Below are 17,455 nucleotides of genomic sequence, written 5' to 3' on the forward strand. Positions count from 1 at the left end.
TGTCAATTATGTTCACAGTATCTAATATATCAACATGAGCTGATGCGAGTTGCACACTTGGCTTTTTGTTTATTTGCTTTTTGATTTTCCATGTTTTCTTTTTAAATAATTTCTTATTTATGTCACTTGAAACATTAAATTTTACACTGTTTTTTTTTGTATAAAGGATGCCACTTTCTTCATCATCTGCAAATAAAACAAAAGAGCTTTAATACAGCGCAAAGAGACACAGACATTTAGAGAAACAAAAAGCTATATATAAATGTATGCCATTTTACACTCAACATTCAGACTTTGTGAATGTGACAAGTTAGTTTTACTCAACCTTTCAACCTGTAAGTTCTGTATTTGGTGTGATTTAGTCTGAGATCTGGTTTGGCCACACAATCCTCTACACAAAATAGCTCTAACTGTTCAAAAAAACTCTTATAAAGTGATGTGATATTCTGCCTCTTCATAATGTTTGTAATAATATATTTTACATAATATATTTTTTATTTTACCTCAATATATATTTTTCATTAAACATATCTCAGATTTATTCAAAATATGACAACAATAACCTATTCCTTCTATAGATTGTGCTGTCACAGTGTTCACACACACATATAATATACCACAGTTAGAAAATGAAAGATTATAAGGTTAGTTATTGTCAGTTAGCTATAAGGCTTTCCTGTAGCTCAAATAGTAGAGCATGGCGCTAGCAACGCCAAGATCATGGGTTCGATTCCCAGGGAAAGCAAGAGCTGATAAAATGTAAAAACTGTAACTTGAATGCAATGTAAGTCGCTTTGGATAAAGCGTCTGCTAAATGCATAAATGTAAATGTAAAATGTATTGTGGCCAGCCTAAGGCACACCTGTGCAATAATCATGCTTTCTAATCAGCATCTTGATATGCCAGACCTGTGAGGTGGATGGATTATCTTGGCAAAGGAGAAGTGCTCACTAACACAGATTTAGACAGATTTGTGAAAAATATTTGAGAGAAATAGTCCTTTTGTATACATAGAAAAAGTCTTAGATCTTTCAGTTCAGCTCATGAAAAATAGGGGCAAAAACAAATGTGTTGCGTTTATAATTTTTGTCAGTGTATAAAGGGTTTTTATTTGTGTGTACTCACTTATAAAATAAAGAAAACAAACATGATGCGCTTTCTGCCGTCTCGTTTTGAACAGGAGCGCTTCACAAAAATGAACCGAAACTCAGAGAATACATGCCTCACAGACATGATAAATATATCTATAGAAAGCTTTAAAGGGGGGCACAATGCTGTTTCGTGCATTCAGAGTTCTTTACACTGGTAAAGAGCTGGATTCTCATGCTAAGCATGGCCAAAGTTTCAAAAAACGATTTGGAAGTATGACGGAGTATTTCTGTGCCAAAAATCTTCCTTCCAGGCTCGTACAAGTTTCGGAAAGTTTTTTTCAATCATGGCTCTTGCTGACATAAATGAGGTGGAACTCCTTATATGGGCATTTCGCCTGAAAGAACTCGCCCGTGCACGCATCGACCAGAGCAAGAGCGTGCCCATCAACGCTTCATTTGGCAGCACTGCACGGGACTCGCTCGGGAAGAATGTCTCTAAAGAAGTGTGTTTTTGGTTGTAAGGGAAATATAACCTTGTTCCGCTTCCCAAAAGAACCCAGCGTTACATGAACAGTGGATGCAGTTTGTTTTTCGGGGCAGCAATGAAGATTCACAAGTGTGTTTGTTGAAGAATGTTTTATAAACAAGGCCCAGTTCGAAGCTGGATTTGCACATCAGTTGGATACTGAAAGATGGAGCAGTCCCAGCTATAAAAGATCCCGGTCATGATTCTGAACTGCAGACGGTAAGTGAAACGGCATCAAATGTCTCTGTTTTGTTGGCGATGGGCGCTCAAGTGCTCGTCACTCTTTAGCTCCGCCCATGGCACGCTTCCAGGAGCTCTGCTTTTTTCGGAGAGAATCGTAAAGCTGTATCTTTCTTTTATAAATATGATAAAACTAGTGCTGTCAATCGATTTAAAAAATGAATTGCGTTAATCACAGTCATGGACTGTGATTAATCATGATTAATCACAAATTTAAAATACTAGGATTTACCTGTAAATGTTTTGAAATAAAGAAATGCATGACAAACTAGTTTAAGGAAACAGAACCTTTCACACTTCCGCCAGGTATGAGACATAATCCTTATTAATCTTTTGTTTTTATTCATCCATTATCAGCCTTTATACTGGCAATAAAACGTTTACCAAGCCACATCGCTTCATTCTAGTATACATTTACCCAACAAATCAAAAGTATTTCTAAATAAATACAACAGAACATTTTTTGCGACCTTACGTGAAGTATTATGACAAAATGCATTATGAAGAAGAATTGGACCTGCTCTGCAGCTGCATTAGAGCTAATATTAGCATATGCTTCATAAGACAATTTATGAGATTAATAGTACACTTTTACTCAGAACTCACTTCAAACCACCATCGAGTGTTTGTAATAACTTCCTTTTGCGATCACATGTGGAATTTGGTCGTTTACTGGTGTTAAAATATGCTATTTATAGCCTTTTATATCTCTGCACAAATTAGCATTTCAGATGTACACATTCACTCAAGAAAATCACATACAAATATCCTATTGTAATCGTGTGTTTATTATCTTATATAATCTTTAGTGGCTGTTGTGTTTATTTCTGCTGTGTAAAAGCCTTGACATGTATGCTCTGCTGAAACTCACGTTGTTTGTGATGTTACAACCGCCTCTCCATTCTTAAGTTGCCAGGTATACATTCCAAGTATAATACACATTAGTAAAAGGATCTATTTTAATTTTTATTTGTCTATATAAACTTTGGGCGGCCGCAGTACATTATAAAAGTAGCCCAAAAAACCACAACCCACAGCTCTGTAATTTTCCCCGTTTTTTCAAAACAGCCCACTTTTGCCGCTGCCCTGGCAACACTGGTTCACTGTACCCTCATCACACAACTGACACCCTTCTGCGCTGCGATGATGGGAAGAAGTTGGGGTCAAACCTTATCAAACGATTAATTTGCGTAAAAAAAATATTAACGCTTTAAAAGTTTTAGATTAATCGCATGCGTTAACACGTTAGCGTTGACACTCCTAGTTAAAACTAAAGACTTTTTGGAGATATGAAGGATGCAGTATACTACTCTATAGGTACTCAAGATTAACATGAGATTGGGTGAAACTGTGTGTGTTATGCCCCAATAAGTATTACTACTTGGCTAAATAAAACAAATCGAAAACAAAACTTTCATTATAATAATAATCTGTAAAGATGCACTTCTCTCTAAAGGGGCGTCTAATGAGGAGATGGCGAGGCAGAATCAATGTTGCCAACTAATTTTCAGAGAAAGTTGCTAAAGGAAGGTTGATTTATTGCTAAAATTTGCTAAGTGATGTTGTGTATCATTACGTAATCACAACTCATTCTCACTCCCATCTCGTCACATATAGAGTGGTGGAACTATGATGTCACTTTGTAGGCGAAAACCCGGAAGCGAGTTAGCAGTTTAGCGCTTCCGGTTCCAACGTCCCAGAGTCAATGGGTTTTTTAAATAGAATTTTGGTTAAATCCCTTAAATAAGGTCTGTGGTTCACACAAGCTCAAGATACTTTTACGTTTTGTTCTACGACATAAAACACACCAGTTACACCCCTCTCGTGATTTTTTTAAGCTGTTACATTTCTTAAATAAGACGGTTGCTAACAAGTTGCTAAATGGGACTACAGACGCTGTCGGAGACATTCAACGTCATCACGCCGAACAGTTTATCAATTCACAGTATTTTCCAGTTGTAGTATAATTTGTAATACAATTCATTTTAGAATAACCAACGAATAGTTTTCCGCATTTTATATTGTTGTTCGACAATGTTTTTTTTATTGCTTTGCCCCGAAACGCGACACATGTCTTCGGAGGGAAGATGCTTGTTTTATCGCTTTCCTACTGATGCAGAGACTCTGGGTTCAGACCATAAGGTAAACTTGTATTATGATTATTACATGTAAACACCACATTTGTGCTTTATGTGGTGAAAGTGAAACTTTAATGATGAATAGTGCTTAAAGTCACGTTAAAATTAAATGTTTATGGCCATATGAAGCTGTTAGAAAGCATATAGCTTGAAGATTTCCTTGAAGCAAGAATAAAATGACATTTTGTGACAATACGTTTCACTAAACACCTTATTTCTAAATGTACAGAAATAAGTGCTTTAAATGTCCTTTAGTTATGATTATTTCATTTATTCACTATACTATTTATTACTAATGTCTCATTTCAGTTTTAGTTTGGCTCTAGTTTTGTATTTATTCCAGTTTATATGAAAAGGTTAATGTAGTGTGGATTAAAATTCATATACAGAGTAAATACGTTTCACTAAACATGTTAAAAATAAGTTTGAAACGGTCGTTGGGAGCTAAGGGGTGGTGACGTTGAAGGCGAGCGACCGTGGTGCTGTAGTTCGTTTAAGTTTAGCTTTTCAGTTCTGGCGCTTTTATTTAGGCTTCAGAATTCTTCAAAGTTATATTATTTTGTGAAGATTATCTTGATGGACAAAACGTGTAAATTTCATGAACTATGATTGAACACAGAGCTTATTTTTTTGCGATAATCCAAAAGCCTATGGAAAAATCCTATTGGCTTTTTGTCGAGGAACCAGTTTCATGCTAACAGAGCATCCGCATACAAAGTGACGTCATAGTTCCCCCACTCTATTGCAGGGTTCCCACACCTTGGTTAACTTCAAATTCAAGGACCTTTCTAGGACTTTCCAGCTCCAATACCCTCAAATTCAAGGACTTAATGTGGGGACACATTTCAAGTGAGAGCAAAGGTTACATCGTGTCACCTTGTAAGATACATTGTTACAGTTTTCATGTGTCAAACACAACTATGCAAAAATTTTTTTTTTTTTTTTTTTTTGCATTTATTTTTGGCCATATGACAGAAATCTGATATTTGTCGTATTTCTGTTTTGCATTAAATTGAATAATATTTGGTACATGCTACACAGTATTCTAAAATGATCTGATATTAACTTTTGCATGGATTTTATTGAAAAGAGCTTAGGCTCATGTAACCAGAAGTTTTAAGATATATGAATATGCTTTTAAGTTTCCTCATGGCTTTACATTATCTTAACAAGCAAAGCAATTCAACATTACATCCTTTGGATCTCTGGCAAGCCATTCTTTGTAATCTTTGGTGAGCCAAATATCTTGAAACTTGCATTTACCAGTCATCACGTTTCAGCGGTTTCAGCCTATTTTTGCAATGTTTCACGGTGTGTCTGTGAAACGTTGAGGTACCATCTTAGTAGTTTCGTGTGCGTGTGAACGTCATGGCAACGAACAACACAAAGTACCTCACATGGGTAACACTTAACGTAACGCATTAATGTGCAACGTAAATCAAGCAAGCTAGTATGCATAGGCCACAAAGTGTTGGTGAAATAACACATTAGCGGACCGGAGGTAATAATATGGAATTTAAGGACCTGTATGTATGTTTGTTTATTTTCAAAAACTTTCCAGGGCCTTAAATTTTTAATCAGATTCACAAACTTTCAAGGATTTCAAGGACCCTGCTTGTTTATGGTCAGTTTTTGCAATAAATACCTGTGACTGCACTTATATTTTCCTGTTACGTGTTTTATATTGTTCAGAAGTGGGTAGGTTTAGGGTAGGGTGGGGTTAGGTGCTCCAATGAAAGTAAAAATGTATATAAAATTATTTACAAATGCATGCAAACCACACACACAAACACACAGAGAGAGAGACAGAGTTACACACAGGTGTGACATAGGTGTCCAGGGCATTTTTTAGATTTTGGCAAATAAAATGCACAGAACATAAATGCATAACAATGTGAAGGGGTAGACTTAACACACACACAGAGAGAGAGTGAGAGAGAGAGAGACATTTTTGCAAATTTATGTAACATAATTTGCAAAAGTATACCATTCAAAAGACACCAGACAACAACAACAAATTCTAATCTATGACAAAAATATGGATTTTTAATATATTTTAGAATTTTTAAATATATTTTCACAAAATATATATCATAAAGTTGCAAGGAGAAGCTGAAACATGAAGAAAAATTGATTTGAAACTGAACTGAAAATGAATGAGTCCCTATGGGCCTCTGCTGGATATATGTGGTCATTGCACTTTCTTTCTTTTACTGTAGTTCCTAAAGTTTTTATTCTAACCTGCAGATGGCAGTATTCTATCCCTATCCTTGATTTTTCTGCAGGGTTTTTTACCTGCATTTTTTTATTTCGCATTGTATTTTGTGTTTTCGGTTACAGCAGATAATGGACAACGGATAATGTCCGGGAAAATTACTAGTACCTTTTCCATTTTTCTAGATATTTTTTTTTTACAGTGTACCAACTGATCAACAAAGTACAAGCTACTAACAAAATAAGCTATCATAAATGAACAATTATTACTAAACTATTTTCTTATTAAACAATTGCAAATAGCAGCTGACTTAATTCACGTGATGTTTGTACTACTAGGCATCTTTGGTTTTCTCTTTTTGTGTAATTTAAATGGTAATGTTCCTTTTTATCATTTGAGTCACTTATCAAAAGTTGCCAAATAAATTTTAAAAATAGCTAAATTTGTTGCTAGGTGCTTTTGGAAGAAAAAGTTGCTAGGGTAGTCTGAAAAGTTGCTAAATTGGGGACACTGTTCGCATCAGTAACTAAGGGTGGGACAGTGGCGGTTTTAGGCATGGGCGAACGGGGCAGCCGCCCGGGGCGGCATTTTTTCATGACACGTGGGGGGCGGCACAAGCACTTGGAAAAAAAAAAATCATCTGCGCCGCTAAGCGGTTTTCTATTATCTATCATATTATCTATCATATAACTGTGCGGGGAATTGGCAAATTGGCGTCCCTGCTTGTTGAGAAGGTACCGAGCACAGAAGCTGTGTGAGAAGTGGAAAGGGGAGGGGGGTGCGGCCGCGGGGGACAGTTCACCTCTCTCAAATTAGTGGGACAAGTGGGCTAAAGTCAGTCACACCCAGGGGCGCGGGAAGTGGGGGTGCTGAGGGTGCTGTAGCACCCCCTGTTTTTTTTATGTGGGCAACTGTTTAATTGTTGGGAATATATATTTAAAAAAAAAAAAAATCGGAGTGTCTATTTAAGTGCAAATAGCTATGTTGCTGGCAGAGGCTATTTACATTAACTCCACCCACAAATGTATGATTGGGATAGTCAAATATGCAAAAGACGGTTACTAGTTGTCAGATTCAATGGTGCGGATGGTAAAGTTTGCAATACACTTCTTTTGACACGATCGACCGGGGTTCGAATCTGCCTTTTGGCGAACTTTACATTCAATAAGTTTTTTACATTCAATAAGAATTACACTCAATAAGTTATTGCATACTATTTTATAATGTAGTATAATGCAGAAGTGCAGATAATTACCACTATTTTAGCAATAAGTAATGTTTTTCTCTAATAATGTTTTTATTTTATTTTAACATAGAATAAATAGAATCTAAAGCTATTTGCACTGTGTAAATAGCATCACTAAAGAATACTGCTATTTTCACTTTGTGGTTTAGTCTTGACTTCTGGTCGTGAGTGACAGTGTTGGGGGATGGGAAATCTGTTGATTGTCGAGTGCCAAATAAACACACAGTGTTTATTATGTATATAGAGTATATTTATTTAAGTTCTGATAACTTATACTGTTTTGTGCAGAATTGTGTTTTTCATGTTGAAGGATTTGTGGAATTGAGAAATATAAGCTTGTCTTACACTTATATTGTTATAGTAAAACTGTTTGTGCAAAATTTTTTAGCAAAAAAAAACTATAATTTTTTTTCTCGGATGGTGGGGGCTCAGAGGGGTCTCGCCCGGGGAGTAATTCAGTGTAGAACCGCCACTGGCTTACTTGATAGGTCAATTAGGGATTATGATTTAGATTTCTATGAGTTTTTCACTTTTGGATTTACTGTGGCAAGGGCGCCCTCCGGCTACCAGAACATTACACTTGTGCACTCACTAATGCTCACACTAACACAACACCTAATTTTGGGTTAAAAAAAGGAAAAATAATACTTCTAAGTTTTTCTCCAGTGTAAAGGGTTTTTTTTTCTCTTTCAGTAGATGCATAAGATTTCCTGACAAAAATTAAGAAATTACTGTCAAAGATTTTTATTCACAATTTATTTTATAATAAATCCTTTATAGGCCTCCTGCATGTTAACAGGTAGCCTAATGCTGCAGTTCTCTGTTAAATATACTGATAATAATCACTATCAATAATTATTTCGTTTAATGATTTTATTTAGTAATAAAAAATAAAAATTTAAAAAATATGTAGTCATACTGATATATAAAAACAAGATGTTTCGCCCTACAATCATGCCCAACAATCTCTGTATCATTTTTAGCAAATAAATAAAAGGTTTGTCTAAAAACATTTCTTGTTACGGTTCATATTTTGAAATTCGCTGGATATTGCCTCTCAGAATAGCTTGCACTCTTTTTTTTTAATAGCCTATTCTTACATGTGTATGTTGAATGTGTTACACTTAAGGCACATTTACGCTTAAATATTTAAATTGTCATTTTACGTGCTTTCTCTTAACTCCTCAAATTCCTATGAAACGTTTTACACTAGTGGGGCCCATTTTCATTATCCTGCCTAGGGCCAACTCTACGAGCCGGCACTGGGTTCCCAAACTTTCGCATGCCACTGTATTTCAGATTTTTTCAAAATATGACAGCAATGACCTATTTCATTCAGCGTTTGGGAATATTCATAAACACATAGGCTACTGTATAACAAACTCCATTGAGAAAATGAAGTACATAAATACACAAAATAAAATAAATTAACAAATAACACTAAAATGTAGAGTTCATGCAAAGTCATTGTTTTTATATACTATTCCACAGTCTCTGTTGTTATTGACTTCCAAATAATAATAATAAATATAATACAGTGCTTTACTAGTTTGTCTTCTTTTTTTTGTAAAACAGTAAATTCGAAAATTCATGGATAACTATGTATGTAGATATATATATATATTCATTGAAGGACAAATATAGCTGCTTTTTTATAGAATGTTTGCACAAAAGCCGTGGAGATTGTTTTTGTCAATTGTACGATTGATGAAGAAGTCTGTGAACTCATTATTTTAACATAAAAGCATGGAATGACAGCACTGAAGAGAAAAGCAATAAGCATACCATGCATAACCAAATACAAATATTTATTCATAACAAATAAAATAAAATAAAAGTCATAACATTTTTATAAAATCTAAAATAAAACATTATTTTCATATTTTTAAAGTATAATTCTGTGTATTTATATCTCCATAACAATACTAATTCTGCATTAAAACTGGTTAAGTTTAAATGTTTAATACATTTTTTTTAATAAGGTTTTTGTCTTAATGATTTGATAGTGAAATGTTACACATCAATATTCAAAGGTAATTAATAGCTCTGTGACTACATGACTGAAAATGACAAACTCCATTGAGAAAATGAAAAAGTACATAAATACACTAAATAAAATAAATAAATTAACAAATAACACTAATATGTAGAGTTTATGCAAAGTCAGTGTTAGTAATATAAACCACTATTACAATACACTCACCACTTTCCTCATCTCCAGGGTGGAAATGTCCATCAGAGTCTTCATCTGCAAATAAAATAAATGAGCTTTAATGCAGTGCAAATAGACACAGATGTGTTGAAAAACAACAAGCTTTATATTAAAATGCACTTACCATTTCCACCATGTCCATGGAGGCTTAACTGTAGTTTTTCAGACATTTTAGTGTGTCATAAGTTCTCAATCTCAATAAGTCTTTGGTGGAGTGTCGTGGTGTCTCAGTCAGAACCGCTGCTCCATATATATATACTTTATGGAGCAGAAACTGAAAGTGAAAGACAAAAACAAGAAGTCCTGCAGTAGGTTTAATTGAAGCCCAAATCCTTGATCACTTTCCATCCCATATGGAGCCCATTGTTACTTAAAAGATATGTACAAACAGAAGTGGTGTATGATGAACACATAAACTATGACTTGTATTATTTGTTATAATATGTCCTGTTATTTATTAAAACAGAAATCCTAAAGCTTGACATCCTGTCTGAAAAATACCAGTCTTGTTTGATCATCCCTTAACAAAAAATCCAACACACACACACACACACTTACACACTCTCTTAAAAATTAAGATTCTTTATTTGCATCAATGGTTCTATGAAGAAAATTTAATTCCAACATCCATAAAAACCTTTCCATGCAATCTTAAAAAGTCTTTGCAGAAGTCACACACTCTTCTTTACTTGAAAGAGGATTTCCTGCTAAATCTTGAAAAGGCCAGTTCATCTCGAAACTAGCGTTTGCTTTGATTCCCAGACTCAAGGTGTGAGTGTTTAGTCTCTCTGCGTCATTAGGGGGTATATTCCCAGTAAATTACAGTTTTAATCAGTCTTTGCAATTTTCTGGGATGAGAAGTTGTAACATTACCAGTAAATTAGCATTTTGATGCTCCATTTTGGTTGTCAAGAACTCGCTCATGCCTACAGACTGAACATGTAACGTAATACGCATACACATGGCATCACCACTTTTACCAACTAACATTTTTGTTGTTTAAACAGAGATGATAGGGGTATTGTTTTCAGAAACTTACACTTTAAAACCAGTTTTCAAAAGTTTGTGCTTTTTAGGCCCCCAAAATTTTTTAGTTGAAAACAGTGTTGTGTAAAAGTTTTCAAGTTTTCAAGAACCATTTTTGTTACCCAAAGAACCTTCAGATGAACTGCTCTTACAGTAAATGTAAACATTTAAAAAAAAAAAATTCCATTATAAAGACCCTTTTGTGGAACTGAAAGATTCCATGTCCAGGTTCTTTAGGTTCTTTGGGAAACCAAAAATGGTTCTTCTGTGGCATCGGTTTATTTGGTTGAATTCAGATAAAGTGGGCCACTTTTTGTAAAATGTAATTTAGATACCTAAATGTTTTTTTTTCTTTTCTTTTCTTTTCTTTATTACTTTTGTTAATTTTAATGTCCATCTATAATATTTCAATTTGAATACAGGTCATATAATGTGTTATTTTCAAGATATATACCAATAAACATTTTGAAATCATGCACTCCAGGAATATGTATTTTCAGGTAAAGTGGGCCATCTCTGTCACGGACCTGTCTGTTCCTCCTATCACAACACATGCCCACACCTGGTATCACCATTCAGACCTCACAGCACTCCAGCGTCCGATCTCGTTTGTCTACGTTTATTTGAAATGCCAAGACGAAGTGGACGCTCGCTACTCTTTGCCTATGACTTACCTTATACTAACCTGTTTGTATACTTACCTCCAGTTATCTCCACCGTTGTTTCCCTGGATCCCCATCGTCTGCTCCACTCCGTGGATGATCTACTCTCTCTCCTCCTCCGGCAACCTGGGGTGTGTGCTTCTCCTCAGCATCCACTCACCTCCCTTGACTCTTTACCCTTTGAATCAAATAAATATCACGTTGTGTTCTAATCCTCTGTGTCCAGTCCACTTCTCTAACAATCTCTTATTTATTCAAATATTATTCTGCATATTAATTAAAAACACATGATTCATTAACATATTATCAGACAAACATTAAAAAACCAAAAATATATAACCTACAGGTTATGAGTAAAATGAGTCATGTTTAAATCCAAATCTCAATTCATGTGTGAAATTCCAACTAACTGAAAGAACATGTTGTGTTGACATTAAATGTAATGAAAGAAATCAGAATATTGATAAATTAACTCTACAATCTATTAACAATGTTACTGTAACACAAGCAACAACAAATAGGCTACAATAAATAAATAAGAGGAACATTTAAAATGGTAACCATATGTAAAAATGTTTTTTCTGTCTATGTTCTAATACTCTAAACAATCTTTAATTGTGTTCATATTTTAAAGCTTTATATTTTGCATGTACATTTTGCTCCTCTGATCCTTTCTTCACTCCACAAATTGAATATCATGCCTTACCTTCCTGTCTATTCTCTCTTTCTTTTCTTCCATCTCTGACTTGAATTTCCTGACTGCAGTCTCATTTCTGTTTCTAAAAAAGTAAATTATACATAGCAACTTTGTATTTTATTCCCTTTTAACTGTAGTTACATACAAAGCAGGAACTGTCCCAATAATCTTTGTTTCCATTTAGTGAGCAACCTTATCAGTTAGAAATGAAAATCTTGTGTCGAAGGGTTTTCTACCTTTCACCATAAGGCAGTCCTCACCCACCAGTGTCATATTGCATCCACCAAAACTATTTTATCATTTAGAGATAAATAGTGTCCCTTTATTTATAAACCATTGTTATGATCTGTAAGTGTAAACCTATTGAGCACAGTACAGTCAAGTGCATTTACATTTAGTCATTTAGCAGATGCTTTTATCCAAAGCGACTTACAAATGAGGACAATGGAAGCAATCAAAAACAACAAAAGAGCAATGATATGCAAGTGCTAAAACAAGTCTCAGTTATAAAGAAAACATATAGAATAGAAAAAGAATAGAGCATGCTAGTGTTAATTGTATAATAAATAAGAATACAAATAAGTATACAAAAGGAATAAAAAGAATAGAGAAGCTAATGTTATTTTTTTTTTTTTAAGAAAAACAAGCAGTTAGTAAACGAATAGCGCAATGACTATCTCCAAAATATCAAAAGAGAACAGAGGAAGCATTCCGATCCATCTGGCGAGCTTTATTCATGAGCATGGTCGGAAACAGGCATGGGTCAATAAACAGCAAACAGACATGAATGAGGCAAGACAAAGAGGCAGGCGTGGGTCATCGATCGACGAACAAAATCCAGAGGGCTTGACAAAAGGGGTAATCTGTAAACACGAGCAATAGTCTAGGCTGGGGCAAACAGTATCCAAGACAGGGTCAGGCAAACGCTCTTCTTTACTTGAAAGAGGATTTCCTGCAAAATCTTGAAAAGGCCAGTTCATCTCGAAACTAGCGTTTGCTTTGATTCCCAGACTCAAGGTGTGAGTGTTTAGCCTCTCTGCGTCATTAGGGGATTACTGGAATAGGGCAGAGTGGGAAAAACTGTTTTTCCCAAAATAACCACAAGATAAAGTCAAGATCCATTTTTATTGTAACTATGGACTACGTTGACAAAAGTGACGTAGAAGTTTTCACTATGAAGCTTACACTGGTGATGTACCAGATTTCACAGTAAATGATACGGTGGCCGAGAGAGCTCAACGTCCTGCAACTTCAGAAAACACATGCAAATAGAAAAAGCACCAGCAAATCAAGAAAACATCTTCATTAATTTGACAGCAGGTGGTGCAAATGCTCACAAATAAAGAATTTTATTTGCAGCGCGTTTCTTTCTTTGTTTGTGTTGTGAGCATTTGCAGCGCGTGTTTTGTCAAATTGATGAAGTTGTTTTCTTAATGTGCAGGTGTTTTTTTTCTTCTTTTTGCAGCGTGTTGAGCTCTCTCTGCAACCGTACAATGATCTAATTTTCAACAGTAAGTGTTTTAAAGCTTGTTGTTTTGTAAATCATCACAGTTATATACGATATGAGAACAGTAGGTGTTATTTAATAAAAATATAATAATATTTTCAGAATGACATATTTTTTTTCTCAAACATAGTCAGTGGGGTAAAACGCCCCCAGGGGGCAATGGGCAATTACTGTAGTTATTCTGTTCTGAACATCAAATCCTTTATAAATCCAAAATATTTGGATTTTATATTTAAAAATTACCTCAAGTTAGCATCAGGTAGCTAGTTAGCTAGCCAGTTAGCATCAGCTAACAAAATTTTCAAACAGGCAATTATAATTTTGTAATTCATAATTATAGATTATATTCTTTTTAATTTTAAGCAAAAACTGTCTTTACTCTGATTTTGCTGTAAAAGTTTAAAGCAAATTGCTTTGTCAGACTGAGGGGCACTTTACCCCACCCATGGGTACAAATTAAAATTTTTGTAAAAAAATCTAATAACATGAAAACTCCGGACATTTTTCATGCTTGGTTTATAATTTATGTCCAGTTTTCCAAACGTTTGTGTTTCCAGACCCCCAAAACACTATATTGTGTAAATGTAAGTTTTTAGTTGATAACAATTGTGTAAACATCCCTTAAAAAAGTTTTCAAGGTAGAAGAATATTTTCATTCCCCAAAGAACCTTCTGGTTTTCAATGAAAAGTTCTTTGGGAAACCAAAAATGGTTCTTCTATGCCCTAATAAAAAGTAATATTTAAAATACATTTATTTCATAATAAATTCAAATCTATTAACATATTTACTGACATATTGTGTGCTGATATAAAAATGACAATTTTATAATAACTTTATTTGGAGTACTATTTGTGTACAATTCACATTTCTTAATATTAAGCCAAAAATGTGTTAAAATGTCACTATTGATTGTATGATCTTTGAATAATATCGGTCTTTAAATGCAAGATATTTATTTAAAGTGTACCAAAAGTATTCTTGCAATAGTTCCACTTTAGCACAATCTGAGAGCTTGAGGTTTTCCTTCACAAAATACCAAATCAGTTCATCCTCATATATCAAATCTTCAGTGTTTGCTGTGATTCCCAGACTCAAGGTGTGAGTGTTTAGTCTCTCTGTGTTATTAGGAGGTTTCTGGAATATTGCCAGTAAACTGCAATTTTCTGGGACGAGAAGTTACCAGTAAATTAGCATTTTGGTGCTAACATCCATCCATCCATTTATTCTTTACACCGCTTCTGCTTTTTACTCTCTTTACATATAGATGTTAAAGGTTCCTCATTGAACCATTAATGGCAATAAAAATCTTTATTCTTAAGAGTCATCACGGCACATATGAGGTCTGGATGTACTGCATAAGAATAAGAAATCTTTGGGCCAGTCATAATATTCTGATGGAGATGATGTTGTTTGCTGTGCCGCTGCTTTTTAATTGTTTTTCAGTGTGAACATGCAGTAAAATAGCTTGAAATATTTACAAGATACAAAGGATCATCAAAGTAAAATCACTCATAATATCAAAGTTTTAAGAACTAGTTTGACCTAGAAATTAATCAAGGGATAATCAGTCTTACTTTTCAGATTCAAATTATACCAATTTAGCTTTTTTATGTACAGTATAATTTACTTAAAAATTCCTAAAGAAAACAAAATTGATAACTGGACCATTTTGTCCAAGGGATTAGAATTTAGAGACATGTCCCTACCAATATCCAGCAACTACTATACTGTCCTTAGCAATCATTTTGATCAAACTATTAAATATATGTGTATGTGTATATAATTTCAGCCATATCTGATAAAGGTCATGCCATTGATATTATCTGAGAAGTGAAAGTAAATACGCTAGAAAACTGAGCGCTTTCAAGGATGCACATTTAATACATGTGTGTCAACTGTCTGCTGTTATGTCCCCACCAATGCCAAAATCAAACCTATACGTCCTCGTTGACAATGAAATGTCTGCTATACAGAGAAGAAGCCGATTTGATCAAAAATTGGATTCGTCTCTTTTTCGAGAGCTGTATAACGGGGAAGCATGAAACACTTTTCATTTTAAAGTCATGACAGTTTGTAAATTTTAGGGTAATTTAGCGTGTTCTGTTGTTCATATGTTGGTACGATCAGATGCCAAAAAAAAGGCAAAGAAAAAACCTGGTTAAAAGAAAAAAAAAAAAAGAGGAAGACATTTTCTGCTTGTATTTGCATTTCTAAATGTCAGTGGGCATCTATGACATTTAGACTTAAGAAATGTTTAGAGACTTTTCTGCAACACCCTGAAGTTTATGGGAAACATGATAACAGTGATCTTCAGGAGAAATTACACTTCATTCTGGAGACAGACCTTAGTTTTAGTAGTCAAGTCAAAGCAGTAACTAAATCAGCATACTATCATCTCAAAAACATTGCAAGAATTAGCTGTTTTGTGTCCAGTCAAGACTTTGAGAAACTTGTTTATCACCAGCAGGTGGATTATTGTAATGGTCTTCTTCCAAAGAAGAGCATTAGACAGCTGCAGCTCATCCAGAACGCTGCTGCCAGGATTCTGACTAGAACCAGAACATCTGAGTATATCGCACTAGTCCTCAGGCCCTTACACTGGCTTCCAGTTACATTTAGGATTGATTTTAAAGTACTTTTACTCATTTACAAATCACTCAATGGCCTAGGACCTAAATACATTGCAGCTATGCTCACTGAATATAAACCTAACAGACCACTCAGATCATTAGGATCGAGTCAGTTAGAAATACCAAGGGTTCACACAAAACAAGGGGAGTCTGCTTTTAGCTATTATGCCGCCCACAGTTGGAACCAGCTTCCAGAAGAGATCAGATGTGCTAAAACATTAGCCACATTTAAATCCAGACTCAAAACTCATCTGTTTAGCTGTGCATTTGTTGAATGAGCACTGTATACGTCCGAACTGATTGCACTGTATTTTATGTATAAACATTTTTAGTTCTAATTGTTCTAAATTCATTTTAAATCAATTTTTAAATCATTTTAAATGTTTTTAAATTTCTGCTTTTATTGTTGTGATTATTTTTATGAGTATTTTACTTCCTTTTATGTAAAGCACTATGAATTACAATTATGTATGAAATGTGCTATATAAATAAACTTGCCTTCATGTACTCTATTACACTTGTTGATGAATGAATATTGTCTAATTACTTCCAGAGATTAACTTTAATCAGAGAACCGACACTGTCATTAATAGCCTATATATATAATATATAAAATATTATTATGGTTGTGTAAAAAAAAAAAAAAAAAAAAAGGTGCAGTTGAAAAGAGTTGAAGCATCCTGTTTTTGTGGAAACGATATACATTTAATAATTCAGGACTCTTTGAAGAATATGACTCTACTGTCACTTTTTTAAAATCAATTTAATGCATCCTTGAATAATTATTATTATTTTAGGCTAAATCTTACTTCAAATATTTAAATTGCAGTTTTCACAAAAATATGAAGCAGCACAACTATTTTTTAACATTTATAATAATCAGAAATTATTCTTGAGCAGCAAATCAGCATATTAGAATGATTTCTGAAGGGTCACGTGACACGGAAGACTGGAGTAATGATGCAGAAAATTCAGCTTTGATCACAGGAATAAAATACATTTTAAAATATATTCAAATAGAAACCAGGTATTTTAAATTGTAAAAATATTTCACCGTTTTTATGTATTTTTGATCAAATAAATGCAGTATTGGTGAGCAGAGGAGACAAAAAAAAAAAAAAACTTAATTATTCCAAACTTTTGACCGCATGTATAAAGGCTTTTTATATTTTTATATATTTAAAGGTTTTGATCTGAAAGGTAGATAAAAAAAATACAGCATCCATTCCTTCCTTTTATTCGCGGTCTACGTCATCAGCGGCGC

Source organism: Onychostoma macrolepis, chromosome 11, assembly GCF_012432095.1.
Source record: "Onychostoma macrolepis isolate SWU-2019 chromosome 11, ASM1243209v1, whole genome shotgun sequence".
Taxonomy (NCBI): Eukaryota; Metazoa; Chordata; class Actinopteri; order Cypriniformes; family Cyprinidae; genus Onychostoma; species Onychostoma macrolepis.